The sequence below is a fragment of the Aquarana catesbeiana genome, linkage group LG01 (genome assembly GCF_042186555.1).
Source record: "Aquarana catesbeiana isolate 2022-GZ linkage group LG01, ASM4218655v1, whole genome shotgun sequence".
Taxonomy (NCBI): domain Eukaryota; kingdom Metazoa; phylum Chordata; class Amphibia; order Anura; family Ranidae; genus Aquarana; species Aquarana catesbeiana.
This window is the reverse complement of record NC_133324.1, coordinates 411,954,472-411,977,372: the sequence shown is the minus strand read 5'-3', so window position 1 is coordinate 411,977,372 and position 22,901 is coordinate 411,954,472. Positions and strand designations below refer to the sequence as shown.

Genomic DNA, 22,901 nt, shown 5'->3' with positions numbered 1-22,901 from the left:
TGGCAAGCACACGGTCATCCTAAAAGTAGAAACCACAAAGTGCTTTACATTTTTTAGTCTTTGGAGATTTTTATAAATGACCTACAACAGGTCCACTGATGATGTAACTCTTGCACTTGTGCATAGGACTAACGTGGTTCTTTGCACCTAGCTGCATTCCTTTGCATCTTTGAGTTGCTCAAAGGAGGTAAATGTAAAGGAGTGCCTGAAATGCAGTAGTTATGAAATAAACAGCTTTAATGGGAGTACAGATGATAGAATAAAGGCAACGTGTTTAGGGGGTCCAAGGTCTCCCCCTTTCTCAGGGCTGTACAAAAGATAAAAACGTGTATGTATACAATATATGGTATATATACAATAATAAAATTATTAAAATAATAAAATAACGTTGGCTTTATTCTATCATCTGTACTCTCATTAAAGCGGTTTATTTAATAACTACAGCGCTCCTTTACATTTATCTCCTTTGATCACTATGGGAGCGACCACCTGTCTGCACCCTGAGGTGGCAGCCCAGGCCCACAACAGGGTTTACCATCTTCACACAACAGCCGGGCATCAAACTCTGGAAAGAAACTTTTGCTATCCTGCCCCCTTGACTTCCAATCTACAACCAGTGACCAATCAAATCAGTCCAGCGTGATCCCTACCCGTTAAAAATAAATCTTTGTGTTGCTGGAAGTGAGCCAGGGGTTTAAAATACTCTGTGCATGTGGCATAGGAAGTGTACACTAAAAAAAAACTTACTAGAAAGCAAAAGAAAAAAACGTTATCTCAAAAGAGAGATATGCAAATTCCTTTCTGCCAAAAAAGTTTTTTTTTTTTAGACTTTAGCTATTGCTTAAAGTGTGTGTGTAAAGCTATCAATGTTTGTTCTAGTTTTAAACAGAGTGAGAACCGTATAGAACTCCTATCAATATTTTGCTTCTCTCTAGGGCCCTTTTAAAGGGATTTATCCTGAATTATGTTAAACAGGAGATGAAGGGAAATCTGCAGCAGGGGCGCAGACTTAAATAAAAATCTGACAAAGGTCTACTCTACTAAACAAAAGCATTTTTATTTCTGTCTATGTAGGTAAAACCAGGAAATGAGGGTAAATCTCTAATCCTTTACCACTTTGGCACTCTATCTAAAAAAAAATTTTTTTTGGCTCAACATAGAGTTACAAGTAAAAATGTTTAGGCGGTACAAATGTACAGGTATCAGTAATGCAGGTGGAGCACACTCATTCTGTTAGGACATCATATGATGTCCTCCCATTCTTGCCACGCATGCGTTGACGGGGGGACATGCAGCGCGGCAATCAGTGGTGCGTTGTGTCCCTCGAACCCAACACATCACTGATCACGATAAAGAGCCCATGATATAGGCTCATTACCATGTGATCAGCTGTATCCAAACACAGCTGATCACAGTGTAAACAGGAAATGCCGATCATCGGCATTCCTCTCCTCATGCTGACAGCGCGTGACAAAAGGAGAGCCAGTAAGTGGCATTCCTCAGTGGGGACATCTGCACTGACAATCAGAGCACTGATCATTTGTGTCCTGATTAGTGCAGCCAGATCAGTGTTCATCAGTGCTGCCTTTCAGTGCCCATCAGTGATGCCCTCTCAGTGTCATCAGTGCTGCCAATCAGTGCCTCTCAGTGCGGTCTTTCAGTGCCCATCAGTGACGCCTGTCAGTCCCCATCAGTGCCTCCTCATCAGTGCTGCTTATCAGTGCCCCCCAACAGTGCCCATCAGTGCCGCCTATCAGTGCCTATCATTGCTACCTATCCGTGTCACCTATCAGTGCCCAAAAGTGCTGCCTATCAGTGCCCATCAGTGCCATCTATCAGTGCCTATCAGTGCTGCATATCAGTGCTGCATATCAGTGCTGCATATTATTGCCTCCTCATCAGTGCCACTTCATCAGTGCCCATCAGTGCAGCCTTATCAGTGCCCATCAGTGCAGCCTATCAATGCCCGTCAGTGCAGCCTCATCAGCATACATCAGTGAAAGAGAAAAATTACTTATTTACAAAATGTAATAACAGAAACAAAAAACTTTTTTTTTTTTTTAAATTCTTGGTCTTTTTTTGTTTGTTTAGCAAAAAATAAAGGTGGTGATTAAATACCACCCAAAAGAAAGCTCTATCTGTTAAAAAAAAATTACAAAAAATTTGTTTGGTTACAGGGTTGCATGAATGCGCAATTGTCACTCAAAGTGCTACAGCACTAAAAGCTGAAAATTGGTCTGGGCAGGAAGGGGGTCAAAGTGCTCTGTAGGCAAGTGGTAAAAACACATGTGTGTATGAGACCTTAGCACCATAACAATATGAGCGATTATTGGCCACAGTTTTTTCTTCTTTTTTTTTTTTTTCTTCTTTATTTTAAAGGTCAAGGAATTTCACAAAATCTCTTGCATAAGCACGTCAGATACAAAATTAAACAAAGATACTGTGTAGCACAGTGTATACATAATAACTACTAAGCGAAAAACATATTCAACATGGATCCCCATCGTATCATTCCGGATGGGTATTCCTGGAATTCTGGTAAATTCCCCAAACAATTTTTTGTTTTTATTACAACAAAGCAAGGTAACCAACCCCAGAAAAATAATACAATTCAAAAGCGAGCAAGATAGAGAGAAAAAAAAGGGGGTGGGAAAGAAAAGGGGAGGTTATAGAGGAGGGTTGAGTAGCAAGAAGGGTGCCGGTTAGGCAAGCTGTGTGCCTAGATAAATCCACCGGGTGCTCCATTGGTTGTGCGGCCAACAGCGTTTGGTCTCTATAGGTAAAATAAGGAGTCCAGATCTTCCAGTATTTTTCTGTTTGCTCCTTTAAGGACATTGTAAGATTCTCCATTACCTGGATGTCTGCTAATTATTGGCTGCAGTTTTTGACATAATCTTTTAAAAGCAATTTTAAATTTCAATAGGGAAAATTGCTTTATAGCTGTTTAAAATGGTGTAGAAACTCAATGAGAGTACTGAGGGGCAACATATTTTTGTATCATTGGTTAAGGCAGTAAGGGAGCAACTATATAAGATAATGTAAGATTATGTAGGTTAAATTTAACAACTCTTTCACAAATTGCTGGTAATATAATTTTCCCAATTTGATAATAGTATTATTGTGCTTGTAGTTTCCTTCTAGCCAGGAAATCGCAAAAGGAGTTCAAATGTATGCAAACCCTGACATAGAACTTCTCTATTTACTTCCTTTTGAACAGTGTAAAATTACCATTCAAAGCATTTGTTATACTGTGTGAGTGAGTGAGTGAGTGAGTGAGTGAGTGAGTGAGTGAGTGAGTGAGTGAGTGTTGTCATCTTGGGGCAGGAAGTATGTTACTGGCAAGATCACCAGGTAAAAAAATGAAAAAAAAAAAAAAACATGTTTTCTGTTAACACGTCTTTCTTTTATTTTTGGATATATTTGTGAGGGGTTACAATCCCTGTCAATTTTTTAATAATCACTTTCTGCCCTGCAGACAACATTTTACCATGCATTCATGTGGTACTAACATCCAAATGTTTTTTCCCTAATTTATTTGCTGCATTAAGGAACAAAAAACTCCTCACTAACTTTATGTCACTTCTCCAGTGCTGTCTCTGGCTCCAGTGCTGCTCCCCTTACTTCCTGCTTTCACAGGAGAAAAGGGTGGCAGCAGAGTCATAGCCTGTTGCCATCAATCCACTCCTGTGTGGAGGGAGTGGGAGCATGGCTTACCGCTGTTGTGTATGCCTATGGATTCACACAGCTCGGCACAGGGTCTGACAGGAGCATGCACATACAGGTGACTACTTAGCACACAGCTTGCAACAGGAAGCATTTAAGGGTAGAAATGAGCCTACAGTGCTGGCAAGGACTGCAAGAAGTGGAGGAAGTGACATTTATGTGAATATATATTTGCACAGAGAAGGCAAGGGTTACCTTTTGTTTATTAAAAAACACTCTGTCGCTTTAAGTGAGGGGAAATCTGCAACAATAACACAGACAGACATAAAAGCGATTTTGTTTAGAGGAGTGGAGGGTGCCTAGAACCCCTGTCAGATTTTAATTTCTGTCTGACTTTCCCTCGGAAGATTTAGAAGTGAGGGTAAATCTCTCTAACACAGCCCTAGATAGCAGCAAAAACCTAAAGGAGTTCTTTCCCATGCTTTTAGTATTTCCCTGTATTACACTTTTAGTATTTCCCTGTATTACACTTTTAGTATTTCCTTGTAAGTCTCAATGACATCTTACAAGAAAACAGTATAACCTAGTTCCTAAATGCATTTAGCGGGACACTGCACTAGTGCCAGTTTTTTTTCTTAGATTTTTCCTTTAACACGCAGACATGATTTTAGAGTGATGTATGTCTAAATACTAAAAAATAATTATCATTAACGAGGAGTTTGCTAGATATAGCTTGTAGACTAGCTTTTATGTTGTAAACCAAAGTAGAATTTACACGTATTATCAATAGGTGGGATTGGGGTCTTAATAGGAAGAAAATCAGTTTTGTGAGTAGAATTTAAACTAAAATGTGGCCTATTTTGGTGAGTCTGAATTAATCAATTTGACATGAACCAGGGCTGAACAGAAACCATTAAAATATAGAAAGCTATTAAGATGTAATTTGGACATGTGTTGCAGTTTTGTAGGGTTACTTTGATTAGATTTAAAAATGAACCAATTTCAGCCAAAAATTACTCACTTAGAATAATCTCCAAAATGTCATCAACTGATTGACAACACAAAGAAAAATTGCAAGTTATTAACAATTCTGCATACAAACAGGTGTACAGTAATAATAATAACTTTTAGCGGTAGTTATAGCAATAATAATGTATTTTAATTTGATTTCTCAGTTTTTGTATGTTTTGTTAGTCCCCCACCAGATCCATAAAGCTGAAATCTTAAAACAAATATGAGTTGATGTCATGTGAAGGCCTCATGGCTCATTTTAATGATTTATTAACAATGTCAGAATTAGTCTTTCCTAATGCCTGGTACACACAATGAGGTTATCAGACGAATTATAGCCCTTTTTTTGCATGCAAATCTAATATCAAAAATGAAGAGATTGCAAAAGTTAGGAAAATTCTTGTTCGACAGAATAAAAATTTGGAGGTGATGTAGTGTATTGTATTGTGTTTGTATTGCATTTTCGGATAAAAACTGTACTGATTAAATGAAAATCGTATGATCTGGTAGCGTTCGAGAAGAATTTTCGTGTTTGTCTCTTCGGATAATATTGCATGAACTGTCGTTATGGGCTCTCGAAAGCGGTGTATTAACATTCAGGTTATCGTACGATTGATTCGAAAGCTGTATTTTTCAAACAATTTTCTGATCATGTGTACGGCCTTAAGAACAGGCTGTGTCTCCCCTCATTAACATACAATGTTAAATTGTTATCCCTTTGTTAAGTCTAGTGTATACAAGCCGAATGTTGGTCAGTTCAATAAAAAAGGCCGACATTTGGCCCATGTGTATGGCAGCCATTTCGACAGAGGCCAGCTGTTCGGCCAGCAGGGGAGAGTGATGTACTAACATCAAATAGTTAGTACAGTGGCTCCTCCTCAGTTCTCAGCTTTTCTTTTGTTCAGCCTGCTGGGTTGAACAAAAAAAAAAACACTAGTAGTGTGTACTAGGCTTTAGGACAGACAGTGTTGAAATCTAGTTTGCAACTAATAATTAAGATCTGCCTGCACAGTACAGACAGGGTTAATTATGGCAAACGCAGCTTCTCAGCCCCACCATAAAAAGAGAGAATTAAAAGGATTTTACAGTGTTTGAATTTCCACAGAACATCTAAAAAAAGATAAGCTACAATTTTTAAATATTTTAAATAAATTATGCTATGTGAGTGCAACAAAAGTAGGCATTATTCCAATTTGGATGCAAAAGTGGAAACATGCTTTAAACTCTAGGACAAATCTGCTTGCAAAGTGCAACTTCCATTGCAAAGTGAACATACTGTCTAAATACTAGAGCTGTGTGTTTTCTTCCTGGAAACTTAGTGTACCTTGAGCATTTCTTCCAGCTCTGTAAAGTATTTCAGCATGAATCAAGCCTTGTACTTTGCCTCTGTGTAGGTATTTCTTATTCTGAAGACCAGATATTGCTCATTTCTCTTCTTGGATAAGGTGACTGGCCTTGTTTCCACCCCTTGCTTTTGCAGGCAGTCTGTAATGGGAGGACATGCTATGTCTCACCTACAGCCCTGCTCTTTGCACAGCCTATATCACAGTAATGATGTCACTGCTACTTTTGCAAATATACAGATTTGCAAAATCATTTGGTGCTAGTGAATGGATTTACTGCATATTATTGTGACTATTGAGGAATATATAAAATTAAAGATTTGTGCCCGGAATTCAGCCTTAAAATTCTCAAAAAATGTCTGAAAATACTTTATCCATGCAAATGTCCCCAACTACAATCTTTTTATGAAGAGAAGTGATGTAAGCTGTCCCATTATTGTTGCTCTCGGAAAATCCAGTTGGTAACACAAAAGGTATGAATCATGTCTTCTCAAATCTACAGGTAGCTTCTGTAGGGTTGGAGATTGCGCTGGACTGACTCAGTTGATTGTGAGTCGATGGTTGGGTGATGGTAGTGCTAGAGTGGAAAAGCTCTCTTCCGATGCTTGCTGCGCCACTACAATTTGAAGAAGATGGTGAGCCCTTTTTGAGAGCGAGAGCTGCTGCCTATGGGTATGGCCTTAAAAGTCATTTTCCATTTGAATAGAGGGGATAGGAGAGGAGGGAGTGCCCAATATTCAATGAAATGCACGGAGAGTATAGTTTGTTATCTTTTAATGAAAGTTCAGAAAATGGTTAAGCCTACACTTTTAGGGGGAAAAGACTACCCCTTCTTCGGGGCTGCTACTGTTTGTAGATGGTGAGCAGAGAAAATCCCATATGGTGGGTTTTTGATATCAGAATCGGAGCTGCTCAATGATTGCTGTGTTCGCAAAGGCACAACGATCATTGAGCAATTCCAATTCTGATATCACAAACCCACCATATGGGATTTTCTCCGCTCACCATCTACAAACAGTAGCAGTCCTGAAGAAGGGGGAGTCTTTTCCCCAAAATGAGTTGGCTTGTTCTGAACTTTCATTAAACGATCACAAACTATACTCTCCGTGCATTTCATTGAATATTGGGTGCTCCCTCCTCTCCTTCCCCCTCTTCTTGAATCTATAGGAATTTTAAAATACATGAGTTACTGGATAATTTGGAAAACATAAAAGTTTAGGTGTATTTATTAGTAGTAAATTAGCAAGCAATGGTTATTTCAGCAAAGGTAAGGGTCATCCTTCTGTACTAAGTTAGTGTGAATTTTGCCAGTTTAAGATTTTATTTGCAGTGGACTTTAAAACTGGTCATTCAGTATAGTTTATTTTTAAACAGATTTGAAATGTTACCAACCATGTGTTCAAAGATATACTCTGCTCCAAAAAATTAAAAGAACACTTTTTAATCAGAGTATAGCATCAAGTCTATTAAACTCCTGGGATTGTGATCTGGTCATTTAAGTAGCAGAGGGGATTGTTAATCAGTTTCAGCTGCTTTGGTGTTAATGAAATTAACAACAGGTGCACTAGATGGGCAACAATGAGACAACCTCCAAAACAGGAATGGTTTTACAGGTGGAGGCTACTGACATTTTTTTCCCTACTCATCTTTTCTGACTGTTTTTCTCTAATTTTCCATTTGGTTAGGGTCAGTGTCAATACTGGTAGCATGAGGCGATACCTGGACCCTATAGAGGTTGCACAGGCAGTCCAACACCTCCAGGATGGCACATCAATACATGCCATTGCCAGAAGGTTTGCTGTGTCTCCCAGCACAGTCTCAAGAGCATGGAGGAGATTTGAGGAGACAGGCAGTTACTCTAGGAGAGCTGGACAGGGCCGTAGAAGGTCTTAACCCATCAGCAGAACCAGTATCTACTCCTTTGTGCAAGGAGGAACAGGATGAGCATTGCCAGAGCCCTACACAATGACCTCCAGCAGGCCACTGGTGTGAATGTCTCTGACCAAACAATCAGAAACATATTTTATGAGGGTGACCTGAGGGCCAGACATCTTCTAGTGGCCCCTGTGGTCACTGCCTGGCACTGCCAAGCTTGATTTACATTTGCCATTGAAGTCTGCCACTGGCGCTCTGTGCTTTTCACAGATGAGAGCAGGTTCACCCTAAACACATGTGACAGATGTGAAAGGGTCTGGAGAAGCTGTGGAGAATGTTATGCTGCCTGTAACATCGTTCAGCATGACCGGTTTGGTGGTGGGTCAGTGATGGTCTGGGGATTCATAGCCATGGAGGAACACACAGACCTCTACAGGCTAGACAATAGCACCCTAACTGCCATTAGGTATTGGGATGAAATCCTTGGACCTATTGCCAGACCCTACGCTGGTGCAGTGGGTCCTGGATTCCTCCTGATGCACGACTATGCCCGGGCCTCATGTGGCGAGAGTATGCAGCCAGTTCCTGGAGGATGAAGGAATTGATATCATTCAATGGCCCCCACGCTCGCCTGACTGAAATCCAATAGAACACCTCTGAGAGAATATGTGTTGGTCCATTCGATGCTGCCAGTTTTCCCCTCAGTCTGTTCAGGAGCTCAGTGATGCCCTGGTCCAGATCTGGATGGAAATACCCCAGGACACCATCCGTCGTCTCATTAGGAGCATGCCCCGATATTGTCACGCATGCATACAAGCACGCAGGGCCCAATTTTTTACCATTTTGAGTTTCTGCAATGTAATTTCAGCAAAATGGACTAGCCTGCTGCATCATTTTTTCACTTTGATTTTCGGGGTGTCTTTGAATTCAGCCTACTGTAGGTTGATCATTTTCATTTCCATCAAATGACATGGCATCTTTTCATTCCTAACACATTACCCAGTCCATATCAGTATAGATATCCTGCATGATATTTTTCCCCATTACATTTTTTTGACCAGTGTATATTTAAACTAAGCTAATTTAAAATCTAAATAAATACCATATGACATTTTGACATGAGTGAGTGAGTGTAAACTCCCATGTGTATAATATTGTACTTGAGGACTGAGTTTGATGGTGAGAGCTAGTAAATTATTATACTGTGGTCAAGAGGAAGTAGATTAAATTGTCCAACTCGTGGATGTGGGGAATATCCCCAAATCTCATTTACACAGATTTATAAAGTATAGAGTTCCAATCACATAATGTGGTATTCCTGGTCCAGAGGCGGTTAATGTGTATATAAAGATAAATGTAAAGATAGAAGGAAATCCCTTGTACACATATATTCCCTCCCTCGCAGGGGTATATCTCGCTGCTCGCAGTGTATTCATCTCTTTGTATGCCTAGGTCCATCTTTGACGCAATTCAAAATATACTGGCTTTGACATGGGATCTAACACTAAACAATTCTTCTGTCATATCTTCTATGCCAGTTATTCTGTCATATCTTCTATGCAGTGCAATCACTTATGATTCACTACAGCAGGGTTTCCCTTACAAACGTAATATAGACCCATACATAAATAGTTTTTTTTTCATCACTTTGGTAAACTGTAGCTGCAGGTAATAAAAAGATTTGGCTGTCTACAGGTGACTGGTTATTAATGACTCAAGACAAGACAGATTGAGGTTGTTTTTATAGCAGACATTTTAAATCAATAAACCCCAACAAGAAAATGAAAAATATCATAAATGCTCAGTGGAAAGGAGATCTGCTTTAGGAAATGTGAATAAATAGCAGTTTTAGGTTTGAACCTTTAACCCAAATTAACTAACACAGATGCAGAAATACTTTATTTGTTATACTATATCTACTCAATCCATTTTTGGTAACACTTTAGACAGCTCATAAACATGCATATTCTACACGGTGACATTTATTGTTGGTAGTAGGGATGAGCTGCCAGTTCAGGCCCAACATGGGTTTTGCGGGTTTGTCAAATGATGCAATTAGATGAGTGTTTAGCTGAGCCAAACTGGCTTCTGCTGTGGGAAGTAAAACATTTAACACTGGTATTACTATTATGTGACAGCTCCCTGATCACACTCCTGGTTGTTAGGGGTACAAATTCCATTTAAATTGCCAGTAGATAAAACAAATGATGTGGTGTTCTCCCTAAAAACACAAACTAGACCCTCATCCTTGATTTGTGTCTGGTATGGATGTCAAGTAGTACCCCATGCAACCCCCCTCCCCCAAAAATGGCATGAGTTCATAACAGACCCTTATCTGAACATGCAGCCTAGCAGGCCAAAAAAGGGGGGTAAACAGGTGGCCCGTCTCCTAAAGATTCCCATACTAGGTCACATGTCAACAACATGGGGAGGATACCTGTTAGGGGTGCCCCCCTGGCAAAGCAATTTGTCCTCATGTTGATGAGAATAACTGGCCCTTCTCCACAACCCTGGCCTTTTGAAGGTGGGGTCTTCAGCCTGAGAGCTTATCAGAATTTTCAGTCTCCCTATAAAAATAAGGGGGCACCCTGATACAGTGCCCTCTACATTAATGAGTTTGAGATAGTATCTCAAACAATCACAAAAACGATAATAGTAAGTAAAGACACACTTTTTGACAGAGTTTTTTATTTGAAAATTTTACATTTACATAGGGTATCTGGGCACCCCCATATTTTTAAGGAAGGTTTCCAGATTCTGATAAGCCTCTCACAATGACTCAGCCAGGCTTGTGGGGAAGAGGCCTTGTCTTGATTAACATGGAGACAATGTGCTTTGCCAGCAGGGTCCTCCTAGCAAGGTACTCTCCCCATGTTGAGGGCATGTGGCTTGGTATGGTTCAGGATGGGGCACACACAAATCCCTCCTTTTTTAGCCTGTTAGGCTGCATGCTTGTATAAGAGTTTGCTTTTTCCCAGGTTAAGGGTCTGCAATGTAGTTTGAGGGGGAACCCGTGCCTTTTTTGTGTGGTGTCCTCCAATACCATCTATACCAGACCCTCAACTGGGATAAGGGTCTGGTATAGATGGAAGGAATGTCATGCCACTTTGTATAAATCAGGTGGGAGCTGATTTAAGGGCAATTTAGGCTGCATTTTTCTTTGCAAATGTCAGTTTGGCTGTAATAGGTTGTATACATTGTGCAGATATGTCACATCACAAACAGGTTAAGGTCATCCCTCAGGCATTCTTTTTAAAGGAATTGCACAATGTAATATTTCACTTTAGGTATTATTAAAATGTTTGCTTCCTGCCGACAGAATTTTTAAGAAAAACGTTTTGCTCTGGTTCATGTTCCTCATGGCAGTGTCCAGCTCCCACGCCATTTATTTGGCAGTCTCTTGCCGATTAGCCTAGAAAATGTTCATTACTGATTTCAAGGGGGTTCAGATAATGCACCTAAAACTCCACTGATGTTTGGCTAACCCTCACCGAACCAAACCCATCACTGGTTGGTAGCAGATAAGAAATAGTAAAATGCTGTCAAGAGCATTTACTGAATATATATAGAACTGATTTCAATAGGCCACTTAAAAAAAAACATTTTATGTGTTTATCTGAGGATTTGTTAAGTGCTAAATGCATAGATTAGGCTAAAAATAAAGTGAACTTTAATAAAATAAATGAATGCAGTTTACCTAAAAGAAATGAGAGATTCTACTTGAGAAACAGGTTTATGCCCCGTACACATGACTGTTTTTTCCGTCGGAATAAAGGTTTTTACTGACGGAGTTCCGACGGAATTCAGCTGAAACTGTCTTGCGTACACACAATCACACCAAAGTCAAGAACGCGGTGATGTACAACATGTACGATGGGACTAGAAAAAGGAAGTTCAATAGCCAGTAGCCAATAGCTTCCGTCTCTTACTTGCTTCAGAGCATGCCTCGTTTTTGGTCCGTGGGAACAGCATACAGACGAGCGGTTTTCCCGATAGGAATTGGTTCCGTCAGAAAAATTTAGAACATGTTCTATTTCTAGGTCCGTTGGAATTTTTTCGAAAAAAAAAGTCCGATGAGGCATACACACGATCGGAATATACGATGAAAAGCTTCCGTCTGACTTTTTCTGTCGGACATTCCACTCGTGTGTACGCGGCATTACACTTTTTACTGGAAAGTATGAAATGGCTCACGAATATAGTGAACTAAGTTTGTGCAGGAAAAGTGTTTAATAGTTATATGTAATGGACTATGTGGCCTCATACTACCCTTGAATAAAGTGATAATCACCTACTGCAAACTATAGTATCCTTTTCTTTCTTTTATTTTTCCTCTCTGCGTTCATATCCTTCCCCTTTTAGTATTGTTCTATTGAAGCCTTTGTGTATATTTTACATCACTCTCCTGGTCCTGATTGTAAAACTGGCTCCTTGGATGGCCTTGTCATGAATTTGGCTTAGCACTTAGACAAAGAAATGCAAACAATTGAATTATTCATTTATACTGTATTTGTGATATCCAATGCCTGATACTTGACTATAAATTTACATTCAGGATACAATGCAGATTTAAGTATTTTATATAAGTCCTAAATTGTCACTGATGTTTTCTAGAAAAATTTTATAGGTTGCAATGCAGTCAGTCTTTCTTTCTGAACCTGGTTACAGGGGAGGCTGATGAGAGGAAGACTTGACCTCCAGCCCCAACAAAGTGAACAGTTAGCACCAGAGCACAGAGTGGCACAAGGGCCTTGCTAGTCTTCTGGGTGTTTGTCCATGTGAATGGCATTCACTGATAAAGTTTGTGATGTGTGGCCTCCCCCTGGAGGATGACAGGCAGGGAGATCATCATTAGAGCAGCAAAGATGATGGATAAATATGGAATCAGCAAACTGGTGAGCTGGCAGAAATGTAGTGGAACTGAACAAATGGAGCTGCAAAAAGGTAAGCCCTCAGGACTGGTTCAAGGGTCGGCAGACCAGGTGAGCAACTGGTGGACAGAATCAGTAGCAGGTGTGGGGTCAGGTTCCAAGCTGGGGTCAGTATGAGATGAGCAGATCTGAAGCAAGAGGAGTTAAGTACAGGTGGATAGTAGGAGCAGGTCAAGACAAGTCAGGTCAATATCAGGATGTTAGTCAGGAAATATTGAACGTAGGTAAACAGGTATTGCACTCTCCATGTGCAACTATCCAGTTTAAATAGTTTGCTTTCACCTACAACAGCAGCATGTGTTTGCACACCCAGTCATGCATACTTTGGCATGTGCAGTTGTGCACAAGCCAAGAATGTTAGTACAGAAGAACCAACAAATATACTAGTGTGACCTTCCTGGCATTGATATTTCGATGTTGTTTTGATGTATACTTGCAACTGACTCATCAGGTATTTAATATGCATATTTCACTCAAAATGATTTAAGAGACTTTCCACTTTGCAAAGTGAAGCTGTGCTTGCTTCAATCATTCAATCATGTGCAAGTGAAAATCCTGTTTTTTTTTTATTTTCCTTGGCATGGTGAGAGTAATTTTTTTTAAATCATCCAATCATGTTTAAGGCAAAATCCCAATTTCTGTAATTCCTGTGTGCACAACCAAGTATTTAAAGTGAACACAGTTTCATGTTATTCACTTGGCTAAGTGAACTAAGGCTAAGGGTACACTTCCAAGTTTAATATCTTGCTACAAAGATGGGTAACTTGCTGGCAGTCACCTGAATAGGCTAAAGCTTTACAGAGGATTTTTGAAGGTCATTCCTGCTACCAAATTTGCTAGTGACTTCATTGCTAAGTATAGAAAAGATCACTAACAAATAGAACAAATGACTCATGGAGCAGGCTACACAAGAAGCATGTAGTAGTGTTTACATAATTCTCCATTTATGTGGGTCACTACAAGATGCTACAGGATGCTAACTGTGTAGCCTGCTCTGAATATTTTGTTTACTGATAATTGTCAATACCTAGCATTTAAATTGTTTGCAATTTTAGTAGTAGGTAGGGATGAGCTTGATGTTCGACTCGAACATCGGGTGTTCACCCGTTCGCAGAACTGCGAATATTATGGGGCGTTCACAGCAAATTTGAGCCCCATAATGCGAGATCACAGTGCATTGCTGTATGATGATTGGCCAAAGCATGCACCTGACCTGCATGCTTTGGCCAATCACTGCGCCCTCTGCTAAGAGAGCTATAATTGGCCAAAGGCAGGGTGCCTTTGGCCAATCATGACTCAGGGAGACCAAGTCCATGCCCCACACTATATAAGGCAGCTTACACGGCGGCCCTGTGTAGTGTTGTTGGCATGGACAGAGAGATAGCTTGAGTTAGATTAAGCAAGCACCCTGCCTTTGGCTAATCATGGCTCAGGGAGACCAAGTCCAATCCCCACACCATATAAGGCAGCTTACACGGCGGCCCTTTGTAGTGTTGTTCGTGTGGACAGAGAGTTAGCTTGAGTTAGATTAAGCAGGCAGGTTATTCAGTTAATGGCAGTGTATTTGATAAATATATACAGTCAGTCTATCAGTCTAGTATATATATATATATATATATATAGTATATATATACTCTGCATTTAGCATAGCCTATAAATTCAGTGTTTACTCTATATTCATTCAGTGCAGGCAGTGTATTAATATATACATACAGTCTTGTATATATATATATATATATATATATATATATATATCCATTATAGCCTATATCCACAGTGCATTCTGTGGTGTACTGTTTCTAATACACTTCAGGCGATGTACACAGTATCTAATACAATGTGTACAGTGTCTACTACACTTCTGGTGGTGTACACAGTATAAAATACAGTGCAGCCGTAGTACAGTTGCTAATACAGTGCAGGTGGTGTACACAGTATCTAATACAGTGTGTACAGTTTTTACTACACTTCTGGTAGTGTACACAGTACACAATACAGTGCAGCTGTAGTACAGTTGCTAATACAGAGCAGGCAGTGTACACAGTATCTAATATAGTGTGTACCATTTCTACTACACTTCTGGGGGTGTACACAGTACACAATACAGTGCAGCCGTAGTACAGTTGCTAATACAGTGTAGGCGGTGTACACAGCATCTAATACAGTGTGTACAGTTTCTACTACACTTCTTGTGGTGTGCATAGTACACAATACAGTGCAGCCATAGCATAGTTGCTAATACAGTGCAGGCACTGTACACAATGGGGGTTATTTACGTAAGGCAAATCCACTTTGCACTGGAAATGCACTTGAAAGTGCACAGACAGTGCACTTGGAAGTGCGGTCGCTCTAAATCTAATGGGTAGATCTGAAATGAGTGGAAGCTCTGCTGATTTTAACATCCAATCATGTGCAATCTAAAATGCTGTTTTTTTATTTTCCTTGCTTGTCCCCCTCGGATCTACAGCGACTTTACTTCCAAGTGCACTTGCAGTGCAAAGTGGATTTTCCTTTAGTAAATAACCCCCAGTATTTAATACAGTGTGTAAAGTGTCTACTACACTTCTGGTGGTGTACACAGTATAAAATACAGTGCAGCCGTAGAACAGTTGATAATACAGTGCAGGCAGTGTACACAGTATCTAATACAGGGTGTACAGTTTCTACTACACTTCTGGTAGTGTACACAGTACACAATACAGTGCAGCCATAGAACAGTTGATAATACAGTGCAGGCAGTGTACACAGTATCTAATACAGTGTGTACCGTTTCTACTACACTTCTGGTGGTGTACACAGTACACAATACAGTGCAGCCATAGAACAGTTGATAATACAGTGCAGGCAGTGTACACAGTATCTAATACATTTTGTACCGTTTCTACTACACTTCTGGTGGTGTACACAGTACACAATACAGTGCAGCCATAGTACAGTTGCTAATACAGTGCAGGTGGTGTACACAGTATCAAATACAGTGTGTAAAGTGTCTATCACACTTCTGGTGGTGTACACAGTACACAATACAGTGCAGCCGTAGTACTGTTTCTACTACTTTTCTGGTGGTGTACACAGTATCTAATACAGTGTGTACAGTTTCTACTACACTTCTGGTGGTGTACACAGTATAAAAAACAGTGCAGCCATAGTACAGTTTCTACTACACTTCTGGTGGTGTACACAGTATCTAATACAATGTAGTGTGGTGTTGCAAAACAAAATATACATCATGTCCAGAAGGCCATAAAGGAGAGGCAGATACTTACAGGCCACTAATAGAGGGCAAGCAGCCTCTGTGTCTACAGTCAACAGTGCTGGTCGTGCATCCTCTGCAGGTGGCTGTGGGGCATGCTTGTCCTTTTTTTCTGCTGCTGGCCGTGTTATTGAGCCAGAACATGCAGAACAGTTGGTGGAGCTGATAACAAAATCCTCCTGGTCTTCCTCATCCTCTGTCACCCAGGCTCAGAGTAGTTTGCATTCCAACGCAGCTGCCAAAGCGGCCTATTTCACCAGCTCCTTGTCCACAGCCACTTCTTCCAGAGCCCCACCATCATGCACAGAGAATTCCCCAGAATTATTTGACCACAGTGTCGGGTACATGATGCTGGAGGATGCACAGATATTTTAAGGCTTCGATGTTGGTTCCCAGATTGAGCAAGGTAGTAACGTGTGCCTAGAGAGAGGGGTTGCCCAAGAAGGACAAGACGCTGGCAGTCATGTTCCCCCATCTGCAGCATACTGCCAAGTTTGCTCCAGTGACAAGGAGGGAGGTGATGATGAGATCATTGACTATACTTGGGTGCCTGAGAGAAGGGAGGAGGAGGAGGAGGCACAACTCCAACGGGGGAGGATGTCCTCCTGGGGGAAGATAAAGAGCAGCCACCCTATTGCATCACACCGCAGAGCTCCGCAGGTGCAGGGCCCTACTGACTCCCCGCTGACTTTAAAAAGTTCCTTGGTGTGGGCCTTTTTCAACACGTGTGCAGCAGATCACACTGATGCTGTTTGCAACCTATGTCTGAAGCAGATCGAGCGTGGCCAGGACAGCAGGTGCTTGGGCACCACATGCTTTACCAGACAATTGATGGCCTGCTATGCAGTCCATTGGCAACAGCACTTGAAAGACTCACATCAAAGAAAAAGGCAGATTTATCCATGCTCCTCATCTGGGGTCTCCAACCCCACTATACCTCCAGTCCTCTCAAAAACCTGCACTGAGAGGAATGACAGAGTAGCAATAGGTGTCCCAAGTACTTGCAGCCAATTTGCTAGCAGTACACCACCATCTAATTTTAGCAGGCAAATTTTCCTGCCCCAGTTGCCGAACCTTAAAAAGAAATTTGGTCCCAGCCATTCACATGCTCAGCGTCTAAATGCTAGCTTGGCCAAATTGCTAGCACTGCAACTGCTGCCTTTTCAACTGGTAGACTCTGCCCCCTTTCGTGAATTTGTGGAATGTGCTGTACCTCAATGGCAGGTTCCATAACGCCATTTCTTTTCACGGAAGGCCATTCTGGCTCTCTACAGGCATGTAGAAAGCAATGTTTTGGCCTTGTTGGACAGGGCGGTCAGCAGTAAGGTGCATATTACCGCTGACTCCAGCACGCATGGTCAAGGACGATACCTTTCCTTCACGGTGCACTGGGTAACTCTGCTGACAGCTGGGAAGGATGCAGGACAGGGTCCGGTATTGTTGGAGCTTGTTCCACCACTAGGCCTCCAAAATGCTAGTGGTGATTTTGCCACAGCTCTCTCCTCCACCCCCTTCTTTTCTTCTTCCTCTATGGCCTCTTCTGCAGATTTGTCCTCTGAACCAGCGGTGCTCCATAAACATTCAAGGAGTTACACAAGCAGGCAAAAAGATGGCATGTGGTGCTTGAGTTGGTCTGCTTAGGGAACAGGAGCCACACTGGGGCAGAGATTCTGTCAGCTCTGCAGGGGCAGGTTCAGAGGTGGTTGACGCCACGCCAGTTTCAGCTAGGAATGGTTGTATGCGACAATGGCACTAACCTTCTCTCCGCCCTCTAACAGGGTCACTTGACCCATGTTCTATGTTTGGCACATGTCCTGGATTTGGTGGCTTACAGGATCTCCTGAGGCAGACCAGAAAAGTCTGTGGTAATTTCTGTTGGTCATACAATGCCAGTGCTCGGCTGGCTGACATTCAAAGGGAATGAAACCTGCCCACCAACCGCCTCATTTTTGACATGCCCACCAGGTGGAACTCAACGTTGGCAATGCTGTAGCGCCTGCACATGCAGCAGAGGACCATCAATAAATACCTGTATGAGTATGGCACTAGGACAGGGTCAGGGGAGCTTGGCTTCTTTTCACCATGCCAGTGACTACTGATCAAGGATGCATGCACTGTCCTGTCACCATTTGAGGAGGCCACAAGGATGGTGAGCAGCGACAATGCATGCATCAGTGACACTGTCCCTCTAGTCTTTCTGTTGGAGCACACACTTTGTGGAATAATGGACAGGGCACTTGAGGCAGAACAACGGGAGGAAGAGGAGGACTTCCTTACCTCTCAAGGCCCCCTTTATCCAGATAGCATTCCTGCGGGCCCACTGAACACACAGGAAGAAGAGGAGGAGGAGGAGGATTGTGTCAGCATGGATGTAGAGGATAACACTCAGCAGCAGTCTTCAAGGGGTGGTTTTCAGTCCCCAGAAACCCAAGGAGTTGTATGTGGCTGGGAGGAGGTAGTTACGGATCATGTGATCCTTAGTGACCCAGAGGACTCAGAATCGAATGCCTCTGCAAACTTACGCTGCATGGCCTCTCTGATTCTGCAAAGCCTGCGAAAGGACCCTCGGATTTATGGTATCAAGGAGAGGGATCATTACTAGCTGGCAACCCTTCTTGATTCATGTTACAAGGGTAAAGTTGCAGAACTCATCCTGCCTTCGCAGAGGGAGCAGAGGATGAACCATCTTCAGGAGGCCTTGAAGAAAGGTTTGTGCAATGCATTTCCAGACCCTGGGAGGTTACAATTTCCTGGTGCTGGACAACGTGTTGCTGAGGCTTCGTTCAATCCGAGGAAGAGCGGTGGAGAAGGTGGCCGGCTGACCGATGCCTTTGAACAATTTTTCAGTCCTCAGCGCCAAGGTCTGATCGGTTCAAACAACCATCACCAGCGTCTGTATTACATGGTGAAGGAATAGGGGCAAGAGCAGACTTGGAGACCTTTCCAACAGAGCATCCACTGGGTTACTGGGTCTTGAGGATGGACCACTGGCCAGAACTTGCTCAATATGCAATTGAGCTACTGGCCTGTCCTGCATCCATCGTTCTTTCTGAACGCACATTCAGTGCTGCTGGAGGGTTTGTAATGGATCATATAGTGCACCTGTCCACAGACTCCGTTGATAGGCTCACATCATAAAAATGAATCAGTCTTGGATCAGCAGCTATCTTATTCCTCCTCAATCTTGATGATGCTAGCTTCCAACAATATTTTGGTTTAGGGCATCACCACCACCTAAGGCCCAATTTTTCTGCCCCTGTTTAACAGGGGCAGGTAATTACATTTTTGGTCTAATATTTCACAGCAGACCTCGTTCCTGCACCCAAAAAGAGTATCTGTGAGGGGTAACAGTGTTGTGGCACTACCACCACCCAAGGCCCAATTTTTCTGCCCCTGTTCAACAGGGGCATGTAATTACAATTTTTGATATAATATTTCAATGCAGGGCCCATTACTGCGCCCAACAAGAGTAACTGTGAGGTCTTACAGTGTTATGGCACCACCACCCAAGGCCCAATTTTTCTGCCCCTGTTTAACAGGGGTATGTAATTACAATTTCTGATATAATATTTCAACGCAGGGCCCATTCCTGCACCCAACAAGAGTAACTGTGAGGGCTTACAGTGTTGTGGCACCACCATCACCACCCAAGGCCCAATGTTTCTGCCTCTGTTTAACAGGGGCATGTAATTACAATTCTTGATATAATATTTCACAGCAGGCTCCGTTCCTGTGCTCAACAAGATTAACTGTGAGGGCTTACAGTGTTCTGGTACCACCACCACTAAAGGCCCAATTTTTCTTCCCCTGTTTAACAGGGGCATGTAATAACAATTTTTGATATAGTATTTCACAGCAGGGCCCATTCCTGGGCTCACCAAGAGTAACTGTGAGGGCTTATAGTGTTCTGGTACCACCAACACCTAAGGCCCAATTTTCTGCAGAGTATATAGGGAAGGCCGTATAGTATATATACTGCTGTTCAGAGCATATAGTGCCTGGGGGCCAGGGGGACCCCACGCTATATTTTTTTTAATTTGGGTGATGGGTTCCCCATAATATCCATACCAGACCCAAAGGGCCTGGTAATGGACTGAGAGGGAACCATGCTGTATTTTTCAATGATTTTCATCTATATTGCTGGTACCCAACAATACCATATTTTTTGGAGTATAAGATGACCTTTTACACTTAAAAAAAGGCCAAAAAGCAAGGGTCTTATGCGCCAGGTACAAAATGCTGCCCGCTGGATGTCAGCCCGCCGAATGGTAGATGTGCGGTAATACTGTATGTAGCTTCAGCTACATACAGTATACACCGCTGAGCCAATCCCAGCGTGTGATGTATTCTATTAATGAATTCAGAGCCTGTTCAGATTGGAGTAACAACCTCTGCCAATCCAAGCAGGCTACACACAATAGCCTGCTCGGATTGGCTTTCAGAGTCAGAGAGGCACGGGCTGTTACAGCCTCTGCCAATCCGAGCAGGCTTTGTATTTACTAATAGAATACATCGCTTGCTGTTATTGGCTCAGTGCGGTTTGGCTCCAGCTCCATCAAGAAGAAGGAAATATGACGCCTTGGAATGGGGGTTTTCTTATATGGTGAGTATAGGCAAAAACTGGGAAAAAAATTGAAAATTAGGGGGGGTCTTATAGACCGGTCGTCTTATACGCCGGCAAAATACGGTACATTACAGCTGCGAGTGGTTTTAAATGACATTTTTTCCTTTAGAAATTTCATTTTGCTGTGGTATTGTTCTAAACATGGGAAAAATGCGTTACTTTACAAGCATACTAAGGACACCCCCTAGGCACAATATTTAAAGGAATATTTTTATTGTTTCACTTTAAGCATTATTAAAATCACTGCTCCCGTAAAAATGGCAGTCTTTAAAACTTTTTTTGCATTGATACATGTCCCCTGGGGCAGGATCCGGGCCCCCAAACACTTTTTATGGCAATAACTTGCATATAAGCCTTTAAAATTAGCACTTTTGATTGTTCATGTTTGTGTCCCATAGACTTTAACGGTGTTTGCGTGTTCGAACAAATTTTTTGCCTGTTCGCATGCTCTGCTGCGAACCGAACCGGGTGGTGTTCGGCTCATCCCTAGTAGTAGGGTTGAGTTACTATTAATCTTTGTACCTCTAGCCTATTCAGTTGACTGACAGCACATGGTTCACCTTCTATGCAACAAGATATTAAAATTTACCAGTGTAGCACTAGCTTTAGTAAGTACTAAGTTAACATTCTCTACTGCTTTTGTGAATCAACCCCAAAGTTCTGCTATACTTGCAAATGCTTTCTACATCAATGCACCACTGCAGATTTTCTTTATTGTTGATATAATTAACCTAACATTTTTCATAAGCAGAGATTTAAAAGTCAAATTTCTGACTTCTCACAGAAAGGGTCTCTAGAATGTTGTTATGTTTTTCGACTTTGTGTCACTTCTAAGCTACAAAGGAAAAATTGCAAAACTGAGCACAAAATAGTATCAATATTTTTAGAAAAAGTATGAGATTTTTGTAACACTGTACTCATGTTGTAGTTATTTTATTCTGAATATGGACTCATATGTTCCACATGAATGCTTGGCCAATGGAGCATCTAAGTATTTTTCAAATAAATCAATCCCAGTAAATTACTGGTTGACATTTGGATACATTGTAAAATAAATAGTTTTGTTTTTCTCATGAGACATTTTATGTGGAATACTGGTCTAGAGATACAGTGTACGAGCTTAATCAATATCATGCTCTCATATGCATGTTTCATTTATAGCAACTCGCTAATGTGTCAGTTCTGTGAATTGTTTCATAGAAGAACATACCAACAGTGATTGTTTTACATCTTTCAACAAATCATTTTGTAGAACCAGTATGAATTCAACTAGCATTACTGGTTATTTGTTTTCTGTATTGTAGCTAAATGTAAAGCAGTTGGTAGTGCTAAATAAATATGCAGGTTTGTTACCTCCTTCAGAACCAATGCTTATTTAACCCCCATATAGACCAGACAGGTGTTTTTTTGCTCAGCTGTATGCCCACACATTGACAGTAACACTTTTATTAACTAGCATTTAAAGTAAACATGGGTTAACCCTTTAATGGCATGAGGTAATTACAGATGCATAAAAGATCAAACAAAATAGTGAACCAAATTAATGTGGCTTTGTAAAGTTACATTTTAACATTGACATTGATGCAAAATAGAAATTCAATTCTGATACTTTTCCCATTTATTACAACACCAAAGTTATGTTACTCAAACAATGTATGGCAAAGAAAATATAAACTAAATGAATAAAAAAAAATAAAATATAAACTACAAAAGGTATGCTTCAAACAAATTTGTATGATAAAATTACAGTTGCAGTGATCTTTCAATTAGGAGTCACTATAATGAATTCCATGTTACAGATTGGGACTTTAGGTGTTCAGCTGACAGTGTGGCCAGTGGGGAGGCATGCATGAGAGTTTCCAGTGAGGGATGGTGGAATCAGTTAACTACTATAAACAGCCTAAAGCCTTATCTGAAGTGTGTTAGGGCATTTATACACAATAATGCCCTGTACACACGATAGGATTTTCCAAGGAAAATGTGTGATAGGACCTTGTTGTCGGAAATTCCAACCGTGTGTGGGCTCCATCACACATTTTCCATAGGAATTTCTGACACACAAAGTTTGAGAGCTTGCTATAAAATGTTCCCACAACAAAATCCGTTGTCGGAAATTCCGATCGTGTGTATACAAATCTGACGCACAAAGTGCCACGCATGCTCAGAATAAATTAAGAAACGAAAGCTATTGGCTATTGCCC

General features: G+C 41.4%; 1 protein-coding gene across 32 annotated transcripts in view; it reads left to right on the top strand.

Annotated features, from left to right (window-relative positions):
* The window catches only part of PTPRD (protein tyrosine phosphatase receptor type D), a 2,697,868-nt gene that overhangs the window by 1,462,701 nt on the left and 1,212,266 nt on the right, over nt 1–22,901 (top strand). The window lies entirely within an intron of this gene.